The sequence below is a fragment of the Schistocerca piceifrons genome, chromosome 2 (assembly GCF_021461385.2).
Source record: "Schistocerca piceifrons isolate TAMUIC-IGC-003096 chromosome 2, iqSchPice1.1, whole genome shotgun sequence".
In the NCBI taxonomy this organism is placed as follows: Eukaryota; Metazoa; Arthropoda; class Insecta; order Orthoptera; family Acrididae; genus Schistocerca; species Schistocerca piceifrons.
The window spans coordinates 43,582,126-43,599,950 of NC_060139.1; the positions used below are offsets into that span (position 1 = coordinate 43,582,126).

The 17,825-nt window shown below is 53.2% G+C and overlaps 54 non-coding genes across 54 annotated transcripts; 17 read left to right on the forward strand and 37 right to left on the reverse strand.

The window, feature by feature from the left end:
• Positions 1-101: 101 nt before the first annotated feature.
• On the reverse strand, positions 102-174 carry Trnav-aac. The gene has a single exon. It is a non-coding gene; the product is annotated as a tRNA-Val (tRNA).
• Positions 175-332: 158 nt separating this feature from the next.
• Trnav-cac lies at positions 333-405 on the reverse strand. The gene has a single exon. It is a non-coding gene; the product is annotated as a tRNA-Val (tRNA).
• A 402-nt stretch (positions 406-807) lies between these two features.
• On the forward strand, positions 808-879 carry Trnap-agg. Its single transcript has one exon. It is a non-coding gene; the product is annotated as a tRNA-Pro (tRNA).
• Positions 880-1,073: 194 nt separating this feature from the next.
• On the reverse strand, positions 1,074-1,146 carry Trnav-aac. Its single transcript has one exon. It is a non-coding gene; the product is annotated as a tRNA-Val (tRNA).
• Positions 1,147-1,304: 158 nt separating this feature from the next.
• On the reverse strand, positions 1,305-1,377 carry Trnav-cac. Its single transcript has one exon. It is a non-coding gene; the product is annotated as a tRNA-Val (tRNA).
• A 401-nt stretch (positions 1,378-1,778) lies between these two features.
• Positions 1,779-1,850, forward strand: Trnap-agg. The gene has a single exon. It is a non-coding gene; the product is annotated as a tRNA-Pro (tRNA).
• Positions 1,851-2,044: 194 nt separating this feature from the next.
• On the reverse strand, positions 2,045-2,117 carry Trnav-aac. Its single transcript has one exon. It is a non-coding gene; the product is annotated as a tRNA-Val (tRNA).
• Positions 2,118-2,275: 158 nt separating this feature from the next.
• On the reverse strand, positions 2,276-2,348 carry Trnav-cac. Its single transcript has one exon. It is a non-coding gene; the product is annotated as a tRNA-Val (tRNA).
• Positions 2,349-2,750: 402 nt separating this feature from the next.
• On the forward strand, positions 2,751-2,822 carry Trnap-agg. Its single transcript has one exon. It is a non-coding gene; the product is annotated as a tRNA-Pro (tRNA).
• Positions 2,823-3,016: 194 nt separating this feature from the next.
• Positions 3,017-3,089, reverse strand: Trnav-aac. The gene has a single exon. It is a non-coding gene; the product is annotated as a tRNA-Val (tRNA).
• A 158-nt stretch (positions 3,090-3,247) lies between these two features.
• On the reverse strand, positions 3,248-3,320 carry Trnav-cac. The gene has a single exon. It is a non-coding gene; the product is annotated as a tRNA-Val (tRNA).
• Positions 3,321-3,722: 402 nt separating this feature from the next.
• On the forward strand, positions 3,723-3,794 carry Trnap-agg. The gene has a single exon. It is a non-coding gene; the product is annotated as a tRNA-Pro (tRNA).
• A 194-nt stretch (positions 3,795-3,988) lies between these two features.
• Positions 3,989-4,061, reverse strand: Trnav-aac. Its single transcript has one exon. It is a non-coding gene; the product is annotated as a tRNA-Val (tRNA).
• A 158-nt stretch (positions 4,062-4,219) lies between these two features.
• On the reverse strand, positions 4,220-4,292 carry Trnav-cac. Its single transcript has one exon. It is a non-coding gene; the product is annotated as a tRNA-Val (tRNA).
• A 668-nt stretch (positions 4,293-4,960) lies between these two features.
• Trnav-aac lies at positions 4,961-5,033 on the reverse strand. The gene has a single exon. It is a non-coding gene; the product is annotated as a tRNA-Val (tRNA).
• Positions 5,034-5,191: 158 nt separating this feature from the next.
• On the reverse strand, positions 5,192-5,264 carry Trnav-cac. Its single transcript has one exon. It is a non-coding gene; the product is annotated as a tRNA-Val (tRNA).
• A 402-nt stretch (positions 5,265-5,666) lies between these two features.
• Positions 5,667-5,738, forward strand: Trnap-agg. Its single transcript has one exon. It is a non-coding gene; the product is annotated as a tRNA-Pro (tRNA).
• A 194-nt stretch (positions 5,739-5,932) lies between these two features.
• On the reverse strand, positions 5,933-6,005 carry Trnav-aac. The gene has a single exon. It is a non-coding gene; the product is annotated as a tRNA-Val (tRNA).
• Positions 6,006-6,163: 158 nt separating this feature from the next.
• Trnav-cac lies at positions 6,164-6,236 on the reverse strand. Its single transcript has one exon. It is a non-coding gene; the product is annotated as a tRNA-Val (tRNA).
• A 402-nt stretch (positions 6,237-6,638) lies between these two features.
• Trnap-agg lies at positions 6,639-6,710 on the forward strand. The gene has a single exon. It is a non-coding gene; the product is annotated as a tRNA-Pro (tRNA).
• Positions 6,711-6,904: 194 nt separating this feature from the next.
• On the reverse strand, positions 6,905-6,977 carry Trnav-aac. The gene has a single exon. It is a non-coding gene; the product is annotated as a tRNA-Val (tRNA).
• A 158-nt stretch (positions 6,978-7,135) lies between these two features.
• On the reverse strand, positions 7,136-7,208 carry Trnav-cac. The gene has a single exon. It is a non-coding gene; the product is annotated as a tRNA-Val (tRNA).
• Positions 7,209-7,610: 402 nt separating this feature from the next.
• Positions 7,611-7,682, forward strand: Trnap-agg. The gene has a single exon. It is a non-coding gene; the product is annotated as a tRNA-Pro (tRNA).
• Positions 7,683-7,876: 194 nt separating this feature from the next.
• On the reverse strand, positions 7,877-7,949 carry Trnav-aac. The gene has a single exon. It is a non-coding gene; the product is annotated as a tRNA-Val (tRNA).
• A 158-nt stretch (positions 7,950-8,107) lies between these two features.
• Positions 8,108-8,180, reverse strand: Trnav-cac. Its single transcript has one exon. It is a non-coding gene; the product is annotated as a tRNA-Val (tRNA).
• Positions 8,181-8,582: 402 nt separating this feature from the next.
• Trnap-agg lies at positions 8,583-8,654 on the forward strand. Its single transcript has one exon. It is a non-coding gene; the product is annotated as a tRNA-Pro (tRNA).
• A 194-nt stretch (positions 8,655-8,848) lies between these two features.
• On the reverse strand, positions 8,849-8,921 carry Trnav-aac. Its single transcript has one exon. It is a non-coding gene; the product is annotated as a tRNA-Val (tRNA).
• A 158-nt stretch (positions 8,922-9,079) lies between these two features.
• On the reverse strand, positions 9,080-9,152 carry Trnav-cac. Its single transcript has one exon. It is a non-coding gene; the product is annotated as a tRNA-Val (tRNA).
• Positions 9,153-9,554: 402 nt separating this feature from the next.
• Trnap-agg lies at positions 9,555-9,626 on the forward strand. The gene has a single exon. It is a non-coding gene; the product is annotated as a tRNA-Pro (tRNA).
• Positions 9,627-9,820: 194 nt separating this feature from the next.
• Positions 9,821-9,893, reverse strand: Trnav-aac. Its single transcript has one exon. It is a non-coding gene; the product is annotated as a tRNA-Val (tRNA).
• A 158-nt stretch (positions 9,894-10,051) lies between these two features.
• Positions 10,052-10,124, reverse strand: Trnav-cac. Its single transcript has one exon. It is a non-coding gene; the product is annotated as a tRNA-Val (tRNA).
• A 402-nt stretch (positions 10,125-10,526) lies between these two features.
• Positions 10,527-10,598, forward strand: Trnap-agg. The gene has a single exon. It is a non-coding gene; the product is annotated as a tRNA-Pro (tRNA).
• Positions 10,599-10,792: 194 nt separating this feature from the next.
• On the reverse strand, positions 10,793-10,865 carry Trnav-aac. The gene has a single exon. It is a non-coding gene; the product is annotated as a tRNA-Val (tRNA).
• A 158-nt stretch (positions 10,866-11,023) lies between these two features.
• Positions 11,024-11,096, reverse strand: Trnav-cac. The gene has a single exon. It is a non-coding gene; the product is annotated as a tRNA-Val (tRNA).
• A 402-nt stretch (positions 11,097-11,498) lies between these two features.
• Trnap-agg lies at positions 11,499-11,570 on the forward strand. Its single transcript has one exon. It is a non-coding gene; the product is annotated as a tRNA-Pro (tRNA).
• A 194-nt stretch (positions 11,571-11,764) lies between these two features.
• Positions 11,765-11,837, reverse strand: Trnav-aac. The gene has a single exon. It is a non-coding gene; the product is annotated as a tRNA-Val (tRNA).
• Positions 11,838-11,995: 158 nt separating this feature from the next.
• Positions 11,996-12,068, reverse strand: Trnav-cac. The gene has a single exon. It is a non-coding gene; the product is annotated as a tRNA-Val (tRNA).
• Positions 12,069-12,470: 402 nt separating this feature from the next.
• Trnap-agg lies at positions 12,471-12,542 on the forward strand. Its single transcript has one exon. It is a non-coding gene; the product is annotated as a tRNA-Pro (tRNA).
• Positions 12,543-12,736: 194 nt separating this feature from the next.
• Positions 12,737-12,809, reverse strand: Trnav-aac. Its single transcript has one exon. It is a non-coding gene; the product is annotated as a tRNA-Val (tRNA).
• Positions 12,810-12,967: 158 nt separating this feature from the next.
• On the reverse strand, positions 12,968-13,040 carry Trnav-cac. Its single transcript has one exon. It is a non-coding gene; the product is annotated as a tRNA-Val (tRNA).
• A 402-nt stretch (positions 13,041-13,442) lies between these two features.
• Trnap-agg lies at positions 13,443-13,514 on the forward strand. The gene has a single exon. It is a non-coding gene; the product is annotated as a tRNA-Pro (tRNA).
• A 194-nt stretch (positions 13,515-13,708) lies between these two features.
• On the reverse strand, positions 13,709-13,781 carry Trnav-aac. Its single transcript has one exon. It is a non-coding gene; the product is annotated as a tRNA-Val (tRNA).
• Positions 13,782-13,939: 158 nt separating this feature from the next.
• On the reverse strand, positions 13,940-14,012 carry Trnav-cac. Its single transcript has one exon. It is a non-coding gene; the product is annotated as a tRNA-Val (tRNA).
• Positions 14,013-14,413: 401 nt separating this feature from the next.
• Trnah-aug lies at positions 14,414-14,485 on the forward strand. Its single transcript has one exon. It is a non-coding gene; the product is annotated as a tRNA-His (tRNA).
• Positions 14,486-14,679: 194 nt separating this feature from the next.
• On the reverse strand, positions 14,680-14,752 carry Trnav-aac. Its single transcript has one exon. It is a non-coding gene; the product is annotated as a tRNA-Val (tRNA).
• Positions 14,753-14,910: 158 nt separating this feature from the next.
• Trnav-cac lies at positions 14,911-14,983 on the reverse strand. The gene has a single exon. It is a non-coding gene; the product is annotated as a tRNA-Val (tRNA).
• A 402-nt stretch (positions 14,984-15,385) lies between these two features.
• Positions 15,386-15,457, forward strand: Trnap-agg. Its single transcript has one exon. It is a non-coding gene; the product is annotated as a tRNA-Pro (tRNA).
• Positions 15,458-15,651: 194 nt separating this feature from the next.
• On the reverse strand, positions 15,652-15,724 carry Trnav-aac. Its single transcript has one exon. It is a non-coding gene; the product is annotated as a tRNA-Val (tRNA).
• A 158-nt stretch (positions 15,725-15,882) lies between these two features.
• Positions 15,883-15,955, reverse strand: Trnav-cac. Its single transcript has one exon. It is a non-coding gene; the product is annotated as a tRNA-Val (tRNA).
• Positions 15,956-16,356: 401 nt separating this feature from the next.
• Trnap-agg lies at positions 16,357-16,428 on the forward strand. Its single transcript has one exon. It is a non-coding gene; the product is annotated as a tRNA-Pro (tRNA).
• A 194-nt stretch (positions 16,429-16,622) lies between these two features.
• On the reverse strand, positions 16,623-16,695 carry Trnav-aac. Its single transcript has one exon. It is a non-coding gene; the product is annotated as a tRNA-Val (tRNA).
• Positions 16,696-16,853: 158 nt separating this feature from the next.
• Positions 16,854-16,926, reverse strand: Trnav-cac. The gene has a single exon. It is a non-coding gene; the product is annotated as a tRNA-Val (tRNA).
• A 402-nt stretch (positions 16,927-17,328) lies between these two features.
• Positions 17,329-17,400, forward strand: Trnap-agg. The gene has a single exon. It is a non-coding gene; the product is annotated as a tRNA-Pro (tRNA).
• A 194-nt stretch (positions 17,401-17,594) lies between these two features.
• Trnav-aac lies at positions 17,595-17,667 on the reverse strand. Its single transcript has one exon. It is a non-coding gene; the product is annotated as a tRNA-Val (tRNA).
• Positions 17,668-17,825: the final 158 nt, after the last annotated feature.

Consider the following 17,825-nt stretch of genomic DNA (forward strand, 5'->3'; position numbering starts at 1 on the left):
AATTGACACTCGGGTCCGACGCGTGAAGGCGATTACGAAGGTTTCGGGTACAAATGGTAGCAGATGCATGTTAGTACGTCTTGCTTAAAGTGATGAAAAAGTGTTTCCGCCCGGGATCGAACTGGGGACCTTCTGCGTGTTAGGCAGACGTGAGAACCGCTACACCACGGAAACTGCTTGTGTGTACCTTACTTCACAGACAACTTGTAGTGATGTTGCCATCGTAACTAAAAAATTTAATAAATGTGGTACTTGCAAAACGAAGGGACATGCAGCAGATCCACACACGACGTGGCTCATTGGAGGACAATACGACATAGGCAGGAAAATTCTGTTCCCGCCCGGGATCGAACCGGGGACCTCCTGCGTGTGAAGCAGACGTGATAACCGCTACACTACGGAAACGACGGACACGGGGAGTCCATCCTTGTTCACTCGAACTTGCCTCAGACTTTCTCTCGTTCGCGAATGCACACACGACAGTTCTTTTGTCAGCCTGGAACCCATCACAGCCGAGGGCTCAAGAAGTCTTCGGGGTGCTCGAGAGGGTGTCTGCCGTAGCACCCCTAACGAGATAGCGGCGTTTCGCGCAGTCCTTATTGCAAGTCATATCAGCAAAAGCAATCACTTTCTCAACAGCAGGCAGTGCGAGCCCAGCGGCAGCTCTACATGAAGGTACCAGTAGCCCAGGAAGGCCGCCGACCGCGGGAATTCGCGCCGGCCCCATCCCGCCAGCGTACACGAGACTTCCAGGGCACCCTGGACGACATCGATGGACTGGAATAATTGGCATTCGCCGTGTCACAGGGCTCGTTGGTGTAGGGGTATGATTCCTGCTTAGGGTGCAGGAGGTCCCGGGTTCAAATCCCGGACGAGCCCTAGCGTTTTGTGCAAACTGATCGCACGTCAGTGGCTGAGTCAGCGCAAAAAGCTCGCCGTCAATATCAAATGAATTTCTTATTCGATGTGAGCAATTGACACTCGGGTCCGACGCGTGAAGGCGATTACGAAGGTTTCGGGTACAGATGGTAGCAGATGCATGTTAGTACGTCTTGCTTAAAGTGATGAAAAAGTGTTTCCGCCCGGGATCGAACCGGGGACCTTCTGCGTGTTAGGCTGACGTGATAACCGCTACACCACGGAAACTGCTTGTGTGCACCTTACTTCACAGACAACTTGTAGTGATGTTGCCATCGTAACTAAAAAATTCAATAAATGTGGTACTTGCAAAACGAAGGGACATGCAGCAGATCCACACACGACGTGGCTCATTGGAGGACAATACGACATAGGCAGGAAAATTCTGTTCCCGCCCGGGATCGAACCGGGGACCTTCTGCGTGTGAAGCAGACGTGATAACCGCTACACTACGGAAACGACGGACACGGGGAGTCCATCCTTGTTCACTCGAACTTGCCTCAGACTTTCTCTCGTTCGCGAATGCACACACGACAGTTCTTTTGTCAGCCTGGAACCCATCACAGCCGAGGGCTCAAGAAGTCTTCGGGGTGCTCGAGAGGGTGTCTGCCGTAGCACCCCTAACGAGATAGCGGCGTTTCGCGCAGTCCTTATTGCAAGTCATACAGCAAAAGCAATCACTTTCTCAACAGCAGGCAGTGCGAGCCCAGCGGCAGCTCTACATGAAGGTACCAGTAGCCCAGGAAGGCCGCTGACCGCGGGAATTCGCGCCGGCCCCATCCCGCCAGCGTACACGAGACTTCCAGGGCACCCTGGACGACATCGATGGACTGGAATAATTGGCATTCGCCGTGTCACAGGGCTCGTTGGTGTAGGGGTATGATTCCTGCTTAGGGTGCAGGAGGTCCCGGGTTCAAATCCCGGACGAGCCCTAGCGTTTTGTGCAAACTGATCGCACGTCAGTGGCTGAGTCAGCGCAAAAAGCTCGCCGTCAATATCAAATGAATTTCTTATTCGATGTGAGCAATTGACACTCGGGTCCGACGCGTGAAGGCGATTACGAAGGTTTCGGGTACAGATGGTAGCAGATGCATGTTAGTACGTCTTGCTTAAAGTGATGAAAAAGTGTTTCCGCCCGGGATCGAACCGGGGACCTTCTGCGTGTTAGGCTGACGTGATAACCGCTACACCACGGAAACTGCTTGTGTGCACCTTACTTCACAGACAACTTGTAGTGATGTTGCCATCGTAACTAAAAAATTCAATAAATGTGGTACTTGCAAAACGAAGGGACATGCAGCAGATCCACACACGACGTGGCTCATTGGAGGACAATACGACATAGGCAGGAAAATTCTGTTCCCGCCCGGGATCGAACCGGGGACTTTCTGCGTGTGAAGCAGACGTGATAACCGCTACACTACGGAAACGACGGACCCGGGGAGTCCATCCTTGTTCACTCGAACTTGCCTCAGACTTTCTCTCGTTCGCGAATGCACACACGACAGTTCTTTTGTCAGCCTGGAACCCATCACAGCCGAGGGCTCAAGAAGTCTTCGGGGTGCTCGAGAGGGTGTCTGCCGTAGCACCCCTAACGAGATAGCGGCGTTTCGCGCAGTCCTTATTGCAAGTCATATCAGCAAAAGCAATCACTTTCTCAACAGCAGGCAGTGCGAGCCCAGCGGCAGCTCTACATGAAGGTACCAGTAGCCCAGGAAGGCCGCCGACCGCGGGAATTCGCGCCGGCCCCATCCCGCCAGCGTACACGAGACTTCCAGGGCACCCTGGACGACATCGATGGACTGGAATGATTGGCATTCGCCGTGTCACAGGGCTCGTTGGTGTAGGGGTATGATTCCTGCTTAGGGTGCAGGAGGTCCCGGGTTCAAATCCCGGACGAGCCCTAGCGTTTTGTGCAAACTGATCGCACGTCAGTGGCTGAGTCAGCGCAAAAAGCTCGCCGTCAATATCAAATGAATTTCTTATTCGATGTGAGCAATTGACACTCGGGTCCGACGCGTGAAGGCGATTACGAAGGTTTCGGGTACAGATGGTAGCAGATGCATGTTAGTACGTCTTGCTTAAAGTGATGAAAAAGTGTTTCCGCCCGGGATCGAACCGGGGACCTTCTGCGTGTTAGGCAGACGTGATAACCGCTACACCACGGAAACTGCTTGTGTGCACCTTACTTCACAGACAACTTGTAGTGATGTTGCCTTCGTAACTAAAAAATTCAATAAATGTGGTACTTGCAAAACGAAGGGACATGCAGCAGATCCACACACGACGTGGCTCATTGGAGGACAATACGACATAGGCAGGAAAATTCTGTTCCCGCCCGGGATCGAACCGAGGACCTTCTGCGTGTGAAGCAGACGTGATAACCGCTACACTACGGAAACGACGGACCCGGGGAGTCCATCCTTGTTCACTCGAACTTGCCTCAGACTTTCTCTCGTTCGCGAATGCACACACGACAGTTCTTTTGTCAGCCTGGAACCCATCACAGCCGAGGGCTCAAGAAGTCTTCGGGGTGCTCGAGAGGGTGTCTGCCGTAGCACCCCTAACGAGATAGCGGCGTTTCGCGCAGTCCTTATTGCAAGTCATATCAGCAAAAGCAATCACTTTCTCAACAGCAGGCAGTGCGAGCCCAGCGGCAGCTCTACATGAAGGTACCAGTAGCCCAGGAAGGCCGCCGACCGCGGGAATTCGCGCCGGCCCCATCCCGCCAGCGTACACGAGACTTCCAGGGCACCCTGGACGACATCGATGGACTGGAATAATTGGCATTCGCCGTGTCACAGGGCTCGTTGGTGTAGGGGTATGATTCCTGCTTAGGGTGCAGGAGGTCCCGGGTTCAAATCCCGGACGAGCCCTAGCGTTTTGTGCAAACTGATCGCACGTCAGTGGCTGAGTCAGCGCAAAAAGCTCGCCGTCAATATCAAATGAATTTCTTATTCGATGTGAGCAATTGACACTCGGGTCCGACGCGTGAAGGCGATTACGAAGGTTTCGGGTACAGATGGTAGCAGATGCATGTTAGTACGTCTTGCTTAAAGTGATGAAAAAGTGTTTCCGCCCGGGATCGAACCGGGGACCTTCTGCGTGTTAGGCTGACGTGATAACCGCTACACCACGGAAACTGCTTGTGTGCACCTTACTTCACAGACAACTTGTAGTGATGTTGCCATCGTAACTAAAAAATTCAATAAATGTGGTACTTGCAAAACGAAGGGACATGCAGCAGATCCACACACGACGTGGCTCATTGGAGGACAATACGACATAGGCAGGAAAATTCTGTTCCCGCCCGGGATCGAACCGGGGACCTTCTGCGTGTGAAGCAGACGTGATAACCGCTACACTACGGAAACGACGGACCCGGGGAGTCCATCCTTGTTCACTCGAACTTGCCTCAGACTTTCTCTCGTTCGCGAATGCACACACGACAGTTCTTTTGTCAGCCTGGAACCCATCACAGCCGAGGGCTCAAGAAGTCTTCGGGGTGCTCGAGAGGGTGTCTGCCGTAGCACCCCTAACGAGATAGCGGCGTTTCGCGCAGTCCTTATTGCAAGTCATATCAGCAAAAGCAATCACTTTCTCAACAGCAGGCAGTGCGAGCCCAGCGGCAGCTCTACATGAAGGTACCAGTAGCCCAGGAAGGCCGCCGACCGCGGGAATTCCCGCCGGCCCCATCCCGCCAGCGTACACGAGACTTCCAGGGCACCCTGGACGACAACCAGGGACTGGAATAATTGACATTCGCCGTGTCACAGGGCTCGTTGGTCTAGGGGTATGATTCCTGCTTAGGGTGCAGTAGGTCACGGGTTCAAATCCCAGACGAGCCCTAGCGTTTTGTGCAAACTGATCGCACGTCAGTGGCTGAGTCAGCGCAAAAAGCTCGCCGTCAATATCAAATGAATTTCTTATTCGATGTGAGCAATTGACACTCGGGTCCGACGCGTGAAGGCGATTACGAAGGTTTCGGGTACAAATGGTAGCAGATGCATGTTAGTACGTCTTGCTTAAAGTGATGAAAAAGTGTTTCCGCCCGGGATCGAACTGGGGACCTTCTGCGTGTTAGGCAGACGTGAGAACCGCTACACCACGGAAACTGCTTGTGTGTACCTTACTTCACAGACAACTTGTAGTGATGTTGCCATCGTAACTAAAAAATTTAATAAATGTGGTACTTGCAAAACGAAGGGACATGCAGCAGATCCACACACGACGTGGCTCATTGGAGGACAATACGACATAGGCAGGAAAATTCTGTTCCCGCCCGGGATCGAACCGGGGACCTTCTGCGTGTGAAGCAGACGTGATAACCGCTACACTACGGAAACGACGGACACGGGGAGTCCATCCTTGTTCACTCGAACTTGCCTCAGACTTTCTCTCGTTCGCGAATGCACACACGACAGTTCTTTTGTCAGCCTGGAACCCATCACAGCCGAGGGCTCAAGAAGTCTTCGGGGTGCTCGAGAGGGTGTCTGCCGTAGCACCCCTAACGAGATAGCGGCGTTTCGCGCAGTCCTTATTGCAAGTCATATCAGCAAAAGCAATCACTTTCTCAACAGCAGGCAGTGCGAGCCCAGCGGCAGCTCTACATGAAGGTACCAGTAGCCCAGGAAGGCCGCCGACCGCGGGAATTCGCGCCGGCCCCATCCCGCCAGCGTACACGAGACTTCCAGGGCACCCTGGACGACATCGATGGACTGGAATGATTGGCATTCGCCGTGTCACAGGGCTCGTTGGTGTAGGGGTATGATTCCTGCTTAGGGTGCAGGAGGTCCCGGGTTCAAATCCCGGACGAGCCCTAGCGTTTTGTGCAAACTGATCGCACGTCAGTGGCTGAGTCAGCGCAAAAAGCTCGCCGTCAATATCAAATGAATTTCTTATTCGATGTGAGCAATTGACACTCGGGTCCGACGCGTGAAGGCGATTACGAAGGTTTCGGGTACAGATGGTAGCAGATGCATGTTAGTACGTCTTGCTTAAAGTGATGAAAAAGTGTTTCCGCCCGGGATCGAACCGGGGACCTTCTGCGTGTTAGGCAGACGTGATAACCGCTACACCACGGAAACTGCTTGTGTGCACCTTACTTCACAGACAACTTGTAGTGATGTTGCCTTCGTAACTAAAAAATTCAATAAATGTGGTACTTGCAAAACGAAGGGACATGCAGCAGATCCACACACGACGTGGCTCATTGGAGGACAATACGACATAGGCAGGAAAATTCTGTTCCCGCCCGGGATCGAACCGAGGACCTTCTGCGTGTGAAGCAGACGTGATAACCGCTACACTACGGAAACGACGGACCCGGGGAGTCCATCCTTGTTCACTCGAACTTGCCTCAGACTTTCTCTCGTTCGCGAATGCACACACGACAGTTCTTTTGTCAGCCTGGAACCCATCACAGCCGAGGGCTCAAGAAGTCTTCGGGGTGCTCGAGAGGGTGTCTGCCGTAGCACCCCTAACGAGATAGCGGCGTTTCGCGCAGTCCTTATTGCAAGTCATATCAGCAAAAGCAATCACTTTCTCAACAGCAGGCAGTGCGAGCCCAGCGGCAGCTCTACATGAAGGTACCAGTAGCCCAGGAAGGCCGCCGACCGCGGGAATTCGCGCCGGCCCCATCCCGCCAGCGTACACGAGACTTCCAGGGCACCCTGGACGACATCGAGGGACTGGAATAATTGGCATTCGCCGTGTCACAGGGCTCGTTGGTGTAGGGGTATGATTCCTGCTTAGGGTGCAGGAGGTCCCGGGTTCAAATCCCGGACGAGCCCTAGCGTTTTGTGCAAACTGATCGCACGTCAGTGGCTGAGTCAGCGCAAAAAGCTCGCCGTCAATATCAAATGAATTTCTTATTCGATGTGAGCAATTGACACTCGGGTCCGACGCGTGAAGGCGATTACGAAGGTTTCGGGTACAGATGGTAGCAGATGCATGTTAGTACGTCTTGCTTAAAGTGATGAAAAAGTGTTTCCGCCCGGGATCGAACCGGGGACCTTCTGCGTGTTAGGCTGACGTGATAACCGCTACACCACGGAAACTGCTTGTGTGCACCTTACTTCACAGACAACTTGTAGTGATGTTGCCATCGTAACTAAAAAATTCAATAAATGTGGTACTTGCAAAACGAAGGGACATGCAGCAGATCCACACACGACGTGGCTCATTGGAGGACAATACGACATAGGCAGGAAAATTCTGTTCCCGCCCGGGATCGAACCGGGAACCTTCTGCGTGTGAAGCAGACGTGATAACCGCTACACTACGGAAACGACGGACCCGGGGAGTCCATCCTTGTTCACTCGAACTTGCCTCAGACTTTCTCTCGTTCGCGAATGCACACACGACAGTTCTTTTGTCAGCCTGGAACCCATCACAGCCGAGGGCTCAAGAAGTCTTCGGGGTGCTCGAGAGGGTGTCTGCCGTAGCACCCCTAACGAGATAGCGGCGTTTCGCGCAGTCCTTATTGCAAGTCATATCAGCAAAAGCAATCACTTTCTCAACAGCAGGCAGTGCGAGCCCAGCGGCAGCTCTACATGAAGGTACCAGTAGCCCAGGAAGGCCGCCGACCGCGGGAATTCGCGCCGGCCCCATCCCGCCAGCGTACACGAGACTTCCAGGGCACCCTGGACGACATCGATGGACTGGAATAATTGGCATTCGCCGTGTCACAGGGCTCGTTGGTGTAGGGGTATGATTCCTGCTTAGGGTGCAGGAGGTCCCGGGTTCAAATCCCGGACGAGCCCTAGCGTTTTGTGCAAACTGATCGCACGTCAGTGGCTGAGTCAGCGCAAAAAGCTCGCCGTCAATATCAAATGAATTTCTTATTCGATGTGAGCAATTGACACTCGGGTCCGACGCGTGAAGGCGATTACGAAGGTTTCGGGTACAGATGGTAGCAGATGCATGTTAGTACGTCTTGCTTAAAGTGATGAAAAAGTGTTTCCGCCCGGGATCGAACTGGGGACCTTCTGCGTGTTAGGCAGACGTGATAACCGCTACACCACGGAAACTGCTTGTGTGTACCTTACTTCACAGACAACTTGTAGTGATGTTGCCATCGTAACTAAAAAATTTAATAAATGTGGTACTTGCAAAACGAAGGGACATGCAGCAGATCCACACAAGACGTGGCTCATTGGAGGACAATACGACATAGGCAGGAAAATTCTGTTCCCGCCCGGGATCGAACCGGGGACCTTCTGCGTGTGAAGCAGACGTGATAACCGCTACACTACGGAAACGACGGACCCGGGGAGTCCATCCTTGTTCACTCGAACTTGCCTCAGACTTTCTCTCGTTCGCGAATGCACACACGACAGTTCTTTTGTCAGCCTGGAACCCATCACAGCCGAGGGCTCAAGAAGTCTTCGGGGTGCTCGAGAGGGTGTCTGCCGTAGCACCCCTAACGAGATAGCGGCGTTTCGCGCAGTCCTTATTGCAAGTCATATCAGCAAAAGCAATCACTTTCTCAACAGCAGGCAGTGCGAGCCCAGCGGCAGCTCTACATGAAGGTACCAGTAGCCCAGGAAGGCCGCCGACCGCGGGAATTCGCGCCGGCCCCATCCCGCCAGTGTACACGAGACTTCCAGGGCACCCTGGACGACATCGAGGGACTGGAATAATTGACATTCGCCGTGTCACAGGGCTCGTTGGTCTAGGGGTATGATTCCTGCTTAGGGTGCAGGAGGTCACGGGTTCAAATCCCGGACGAGCCCTAGCGTTTTGTGCAAACTGATCGCACGTCAGTGGCTGAGTCAGCGCAAAAAGCTCGCCGTCAATATCAAATGAATTTCTTATTCGATGTGAGCAATTGACACTCGGGTCCGACGCGTGAAGGCGATTACGAAGGTTTCGGGTACAGATGGTAGCAGATGCATGTTAGTACGTCTTGCTTAAAGTGATGAAAAAGTGTTTCCGCCCGGGATCGAACTGGGGACCTTCTGCGTGTTAGGCAGACGTGATAACCGCTACACCACGGAAACTGCTTGTGTGTACCTTACTTCACAGACAACTTGTAGTGATGTTGCCATCGTAACTAAAAAATTTAATAAATGTGGTACTTGCAAAACGAAGGGACATGCAGCAGATCCACACAAGACGTGGCTCATTGGAGGACAATACGACATAGGCAGGAAAATTCTGTTCCCGCCCGGGATCGAACCGGGGACCTTCTGCGTGTGAAGCAGACGTGATAACCGCTACACTACGGAAACGACGGACACGGGGAGTCCATCCTTGTTCACTCGAACTTGCCTCAGACTTTCTCTCGTTCGCGAATGCACACACGACAGTTCTTTTGTCAGCCTGGAACCCATCACAGCCGAGGGCTCAAGAAGTCTTCGGGGTGCTCGAGAGGGTGTCTGCCGTAGCACCCCTAACGAGATAGCGGCGTTTCGCGCAGTCCTTATTGCAAGTCATATCAGCAAAAGCAATCACTTTCTCAACAGCAGGCAGTGCGAGCCCAGCGGCAGCTCTACATGAAGGTACCAGTAGCCCAGGAAGGCCGCCGACCGCGGGAATTCGCGCCGGCCCCATCCCGCCAGCGTACACGAGACTTCCAGGGCACCCTGGACGACATCGATGGACTGGAATAATTGGCATTCGCCGTGTCACAGGGCTCGTTGGTGTAGGGGTATGATTCCTGCTTAGGGTGCAGGAGGTCCCGGGTTCAAATCCCGGACGAGCCCTAGCGTTTTGTGCAAACTGATCGCACGTCAGTGGCTGAGTCAGCGCAAAAAGCTCGCCGTCAATATCAAATGAATTTCTTATTCGATGTGAGCAATTGACACTCGGGTCCGACGCGTGAAGGCGATTACGAAGGTTTCGGGTACAGATGGTAGCAGATGCATGTTAGTACGTCTTGCTTAAAGTGATGAAAAAGTGTTTCCGCCCGGGATCGAACTGGGGACCTTCTGCGTGTTAGGCAGACGTGATAACCGCTACACCACGGAAACTGCTTGTGTGTGCCTTACTTCACAGACAACTTGTAGTGATGTTGCCATCGTAACTAAAAAATTTAATAAATGTGGTACTTGCAAAACGAAGGGACATGCAGCAGATCCACACAAGACGTGGCTCATTGGAGGACAATACGACATAGGCAGGAAAATTCTGTTCCCGCCCGGGATCGAACCGGGGACCTTCTGCGTGTGAAGCAGACGTGATAACCGCTACACTACGGAAACGACGGACCCGGGGAGTCCATCCTTGTTCACTCGAACTTGCCTCAGACTTTCTCTCGTTCGCGAATGCACACACGACAGTTCTTTTGTCAGCCTGGAACCCATCACAGCCGAGGGCTCAAGAAGTCTTCGGGGTGCTCGAGAGGGTGTCTGCCGTAGCACCCCTAACGAGATAGCGGCGTTTCGCGCAGTCGTTATTGCAAGTCATATCAGCAAAAGCAATCACTTTCTCAACAGCAGGCAGTGCGAGCCCAGCGGCAGCTCTACATGAAGGTACCAGTAGCCCAGGAAGGCCGCCGACCGCGGGAATTCGCGCCGGCCCCATCCCGCCAGCGTACACGAGACTTCCAGGGCACCCTGGACGACATCGAGGGACTGGAATAATTGACATTCGCCGTGTCACAGGGCTCGTTGGTCTAGGGGTATGATTCCTGCTTAGGGTGCAGGAGGTCACGGGTTCAAATCCCGGACGAGCCCTAGCGTTTTGTGCAAACTGATCGCACGTCAGTGGCTGAGTCAGCGCAAAAAGCTCGCCGTCAATATCAAATGAATTTCTTATTCGATGTGAGCAATTGACACTCGGGTCCGACGCGTGAAGGCGATTACGAAGGTTTCGGGTACAGATGGTAGCAGATGCATGTTAGTACGTCTTGCTTAAAGTGATGAAAAAGTGTTTCCGCCCGGGATCGAACTGGGGACCTTCTGCGTGTTAGGCAGACGTGATAACCGCTACACCACGGAAACTGCTTGTGTGTACCTTACTTCACAGACAACTTGTAGTGATGTTGCCATCGTAACTAAAAAATTTAATAAATGTGGTACTTGCAAAACGAAGGGACATGCAGCAGATCCACACAAGACGTGGCTCATTGGAGGACAATACGACATAGGCAGGAAAATTCTGTTCCCGCCCGGGATCGAACCGGGGACCTTCTGCGTGTGAAGCAGACGTGATAACCGCTACACTACGGAAACGACGGACACGGGGAGTCCATCCTTGTTCACTCGAACTTGCCTCAGACTTTCTCTCGTTCGCGAATGCACACACGACAGTTCTTTTGTCAGCCTGGAACCCATCACAGCCGAGGGCTCAAGAAGTCTTCGGGGTGCTCGAGAGGGTGTCTGCCGTAGCACCCCTAACGAGATAGCGGCGTTTCGCGCAGTCCTTATTGCAAGTCATATCAGCAAAAGCAATCACTTTCTCAACAGCAGGCAGTGCGAGCCCAGCGGCAGCTCTACATGAAGGTACCAGTAGCCCAGGAAGGCCGCCGACCGCGGGAATTCGCGCCGGCCCCATCCCGCCAGCGTACACGAGACTTCCAGGGCACCCTGGACGACATCGATGGACTGGAATAATTGGCATTCGCCGTGTCACAGGGCTCGTTGGTGTAGGGGTATGATTCCTGCTTAGGGTGCAGGAGGTCCCGGGTTCAAATCCCGGACGAGCCCTAGCGTTTTGTGCAAACTGATCGCACGTCAGTGGCTGAGTCAGCGCAAAAAGCTCGCCGTCAATATCAAATGAATTTCTTATTCGATGTGAGCAATTGACACTCGGGTCCGACGCGTGAAGGCGATTACGAAGGTTTCGGGTACAGATGGTAGCAGATGCATGTTAGTACGTCTTGCTTAAAGTGATGAAAAAGTGTTTCCGCCCGGGATCGAACTGGGGACCTTCTGCGTGTTAGGCAGACGTGATAACCGCTACACCACGGAAACTGCTTGTGTGTGCCTTACTTCACAGACAACTTGTAGTGATGTTGCCATCGTAACTAAAAAATTTAATAAATGTGGTACTTGCAAAACGAAGGGACATGCAGCAGATCCACACAAGACGTGGCTCATTGGAGGACAATACGACATAGGCAGGAAAATTCTGTTCCCGCCCGGGATCGAACCGGGGACCTTCTGCGTGTGAAGCAGACGTGATAACCGCTACACTACGGAAACGACGGACCCGGGGAGTCCATCCTTGTTCACTCGAACTTGCCTCAGACTTTCTCTCGTTCGCGAATGCACACACGACAGTTCTTTTGTCAGCCTGGAACCCATCACAGCCGAGGGCTCAAGAAGTCTTCGGGGTGCTCGAGAGGGTGTCTGCCGTAGCACCCCTAACGAGATAGCGGCGTTTCGCGCAGTCGTTATTGCAAGTCATATCAGCAAAAGCAATCACTTTCTCAACAGCAGGCAGTGCGAGCCCAGCGGCAGCTCTACATGAAGGTACCAGTAGCCCAGGAAGGCCGCCGACCGCGGGAATTCGCGCCGGCCCCATCCCGCCAGCGTACACGAGACTTCCAGGGCACCCTGGACGACATCGATGGACTGGAATAATTGGCATTCGCCGTGTCACAGGGCTCGTTGGTGTAGGGGTATGATTCCTGCTTAGGGTGCAGGAGGTCCCGGGTTCAAATCCCGGACGAGCCCTAGCGTTTTGTGCAAACTGATCGCACGTCAGTGGCTGAGTCAGCGCAAAAAGCTCGCCGTCAATATCAAATGAATTTCTTATTCGATGTGAGCAATTGACACTCGGGTCCGACGCGTGAAGGCGATTACGAAGGTTTCGGGTACAGATGGTAGCAGATGCATGTTAGTACGTCTTGCTTAAAGTGATGAAAAAGTGTTTCCGCCCGGGATCGAACCGGGGACCTTCTGCGTGTTAGGCTGACGTGATAACCGCTACACCACGGAAACTGCTTGTGTGCACCTTACTTCACAGACAACTTGTAGTGATGTTGCCATCGTAACTAAAAAATTCAATAAATGTGGTACTTGCAAAACGAAGGGACATGCAGCAGATCCACACACGACGTGGCTCATTGGAGGACAATACGACATAGGCAGGAAAATTCTGTTCCCGCCCGGGATCGAACCGGGGACCTTCTGCGTGTGAAGCAGACGTGATAACCGCTACACTACGGAAACGACGGACCCGGGGAGTCCATCCTTGTTCACTCGAACTTGCCTCAGACTTTCTCTCGTTCGCGAATGCACACACGACAGTTCTTTTGTCAGCCTGGAACCCATCACAGCCGAGGGCTCAAGAAGTCTTCGGGGTGCTCGAGAGGGTGTCTGCCGTAGCACCCCTAACGAGATAGCGGCGTTTCGCGCAGTCCTTATTGCAAGTCATATCAGCAAAAGCAATCACTTTCTCAACAGCAGGCAGTGCGAGCCCAGCGGCAGCTCTACATGAAGGTACCAGTAGCCCAGGAAGGCCGCCGACCGCGGGAATTCGCGCCGGCCCCATCCCGCCAGCGTACACGAGACTTCCAGGGCACCCTGGACGACATCGATGGACTGGAATAATTGGCATTCGCCGTGTCACAGGGCTCGTTGGTGTAGGGGTATGATTCCTGCTTAGGGTGCAGGAGGTCCCGGGTTCAAATCCCGGACGAGCCCTAGCGTTTTGTGCAAACTGATCGCACGTCAGTGGCTGAGTCAGCGCAAAAAGCTCGCCGTCAATATCAAATGAATTTCTTATTCGATGTGAGCAATTGACACTCGGGTCCGACGCGTGAAGGCGATTACGAAGGTTTCGGGTACAGATGGTAGCAGATGCATGTTAGTACGTCTTGCTTAAAGTGATGAAAAAGTGTTTCCGCCCGGGATCGAACCGGGGACCTTCTGCGTGTTAGGCTGACGTGATAACCGCTACACCACGGAAACTGCTTGTGTGCACCTTACTTCACAGACAACTTGTAGTGATGTTGCCATCGTAACTAAAAAATTCAATAAATGTGGTACTTGCAAAACGAAGGGACATGCAGCAGATCCACACACGACGTGGCTCATTGGAGGACAATACGACATAGGCAGGAAAATTCTGTTCCCGCCCGGGATCGAACCGGGGACCTTCTGCGTGTGAAGCAGACGTGATAACCGCTACACTACGGAAACGACGGACCCGGGGAGTCCATCCTTGTTCACTCGAACTTGCCTCAGACTTTCTCTCGTTCGCGAATGCACACACGACAGTTCTTTTGTCAGCCTGGAACCCATCACAGCCGAGGGCTCAAGAAGTCTTCGGGGTGCTCGAGAGGGTGTCTGCCGTAGCACCCCTAACGAGATAGCGGCGTTTCGCGCAGTCCTTATTGCAAGTCATACAGCAAAAGCAATCACTTTCTCAACAGCAGGCAGTGCGAGCCCAGCGGCAGCTCTACATGAAGGTACCAGTAGCCCAGGAAGGCCGCCGACCGCGGGAATTCGCGCCGGCCCCATCCCGCCAGCGTACACGAGACTTCCAGGGCACCCTGGACGACATCGATGGACTGGAATAATTGGCATTCGCCGTGTCACAGGGCTCGTTGGTGTAGGGGTATGATTCCTGCTTATGGTGCAGGAGGTCCCGGGTTCAAATCCCGGACGAGCCCTAGCGTTTTGTGCAAACTGATCGCACGTCAGTGGCTGAGTCAGCGCAAAAAGCTCGCCGTCAATATCAAATGAATTTCTTATTCGATGTGAGCAATTGACACTCGGGTCCGACGCGTGAAGGCGATTACGAAGGTTTCGGGTACAGATGGTAGCAGATGCATGTTAGTACGTCTTGCTTAAAGTGATGAAAAAGTGTTTCCGCCCGGGATCGAACCGGGGACCTTCTGCGTGTTAGGCTGACGTGATAACCGCTACACCACGGAAACTGCTTGTGTGCACCTTACTTCACAGACAACTTGTAGTGATGTTGCCATCGTAACTAAAAAATTCAATAAATGTGGTACTTGCAAAACGAAGGGACATGCAGCAGATCCACACACGACGTGGCTCATTGGAGGACAATACGACATAGGCAGGAAAATTCTGTTCCCGCCCGGGATCGAACCGGGGACCTTCTGCGTGTGAAGCAGACGTGATAACCGCTACACTACGGAAACGACGGACCCGGGGAGTCCATCCTTGTTCACTCGAACTTGCCTCAGACTTTCTCTCGTTCGCGAATGCACACACGACAGTTCTTTTGTCAGCCTGGAACCCATCACAGCCGAGGGCTCAAGAAGTCTTCGGGGTGCTCGAGAGGGTGTCTGCCGTAGCACCCCTAACGAGATAGCGGCGTTTCGCGCAGTCCTTATTGCAAGTCATATCAGCAAAAGCAATCACTTTCTCAACAGCAGGCAGTGCGAGCCCAGCGGCAGCTCTACATGAAGGTACCAGTAGCCCAGGAAGGCCGCCGACCGCGGGAATTCGCGCCGGCCCCATCCCGCCAGCGTACACGAGACTTCCAGGGCACCCTGGACGACATCGATGGACTGGAATAATTGGCATTCGCCGTGTCACAGGGCTCGTTGGTGTAGGGGTATGATTCCTGCTTAGGGTGCAGGAGGTCCCGGGTTCAAATCCCGGACGAGCCCTAGCGTTTTGTGCAAACTGATCGCACGTCAGTGGCTGAGTCAGCGCAAAAAGCTCGCCGTCAATATCAAATGAATTTCTTATTCGATGTGAGCAATTGACACTCGGGTCCGACGCGTGAAGGCGATTACGAAGGTTTCGGGTACAGATGGTAGCAGATGCATGTTAGTACGTCTTGCTTAAAGTGATGAAAAAGTGTTTCCGCCCGGGATCGAACCGGGGACCTTCTGCGTGTTAGGCTGACGTGATAACCGCTACACCACGGAAACTGCTTGTGTGCACCTTACTTCACAGACAACTTGTAGTGATGTTGCCATCGTAACTAAAAAATTCAATAAATGTGGTACTTGCAAAACGAAGGGACATGCAGCAGATCCACACACGACGTGGCTCATTGGAGGACAATACGACATAGGCAGGAAAATTCTGTTCCCGCCCGGGATCGAACCGGGGACCTTCTGCGTGTGAAGCAGACGTGATAACCGCTACACTACGGAAACGACGGACACGGGGAGTCCATCCTTGTTCACTCGAACTTGCCTCAGACTTTCTCTCGTTCGCGAATGCACACACGACAGTTCTTTTGTCAGCCTGGAACCCATCACAGCCGAGGGCTCAAGAAGTCTTCGGGGTGCTCGAGAGGGTGTCTGCCGTAGCACCCCTAACGAGATAGCGGCGTTTCGCGCAGTCCTTATTGCAAGTCATACAGCAAAAGCAATCACTTTCTCAACAGCAGGCAGTGCGAGCCCAGCGGCAGCTCTACATGAAGGTACCAGTAGCCCAGGAAGGCCGCCGACCGCGGGAATTCGCGCCGGCCCCATCCCGCCAGCGTACACGAGACTTCCAGGGCACCCTGGACGACATCGATGGACTGGAATAATTGGCATTCGCCGTGTCACAGGGCTCGTTGGTGTAGGGGTATGATTCCTGCTTAGGGTGCAGGAGGTCCCGGGTTCAAATCCCGGACGAGCCCTAGCGTTTTGTGCAAACTGATCGCACGTCAGTGGCTGAGTCAGCGCAAAAAGCTCGCCGTCAATATCAAATGAATTTCTTATTCGATGTGAGCAATTGACACTCGGGTCCGACGCGTGAAGGCGATTACGAAGGTTTCGGGTACAGATGGTAGCAGATGCATGTTAGTACGTCTTGCTTAAAGTGATGAAAAAGTGTTTCCGCCCGGGATCGAACCGGGGACCTTCTGCGTGTTAGGCTGACGTGATAACCGCTACACCACGGAAACTGCTTGTGTGCACCTTACTTCACAGACAACTTGTAGTGATGTTGCCATCGTAACTAAAAAATTCAATAAATGTGGTACTTGCAAAACGAAGGGACATGCAGCAGATCCACACACGACGTGGCTCATTGGAGGACAATACGACATAGGCAGGAAAATTCTGTTCCCGCCCGGGATCGAACCGGGGACTTTCTGCGTGTGAAGCAGACGTGATAACCGCTACACTACGGAAACGACGGACCCGGGGAGTCCATCCTTGTTCACTCGAACTTGCCTCAGACTTTCTCTCGTTCGCGAATGCACACACGACAGTTCTTTTGTCAGCCTGGAACCCATCACAGCCGAGGGCTCAAGAAGTCTTCGGGGTGCTCGAGAGGGTGTCTGCCGTAGCACCCCTAACGAGATAGCGGCGTTTCGCGCAGTCCTTATTGCAAGTCATATCAGCAAAAGCAATCACTTTCTCAACAGCAGGCAGTGCGAGCCCAGCGGCAGCTCTACATGAAGGTACCAGTAGCCCAGGAAGGCCGCCGACCGCGGGAATTCGCGCCGGCCCCATCCCGCCAGCGTACACGAGACTTCCAGGGCACCCTGGACGACATCGATGGACTGGAATAATTGGCATTCGCCGTGTCACAGGGCTCGTTGGTGTAGGGGTATGATTCCTGCTTAGGGTGCAGGAGGTCCCGGGTTCAAATCCCGGACGAGCCCTAGCGTTTTGTGCAAACTGATCGCACGTCAGTGGCTGAGTCAGCGCAAAAAGCTCGCCGTCAATATCAAATGAATTTCTTATTCGATGTGAGCAATTGACACTCGGGTCCGACGCGTGAAGGCGATTACGAAGGTTTCGGGTACAGATGGTAGCAGATGCATGTTAGTACGTCTTGCTTAAAGTGATGAAAAAGTGTTTCCGCCCGGGATCGAACCGGGGACCTTCTGCGTGTTAGGCAGACGTGATAACCGCTACACCACGGAAACTGCTTGTGTGCACCTTACTTCACAGACAACTTGTTGTGATGTTGCCATCGTAACTAAAAAATTCAATAAATGTGGTACTTGCAAAACGAAGGGACATGCAGCAGATCCACACACGACGTGGCTCATTGGAGGACAATACGACATAGGCAGGAAAATTC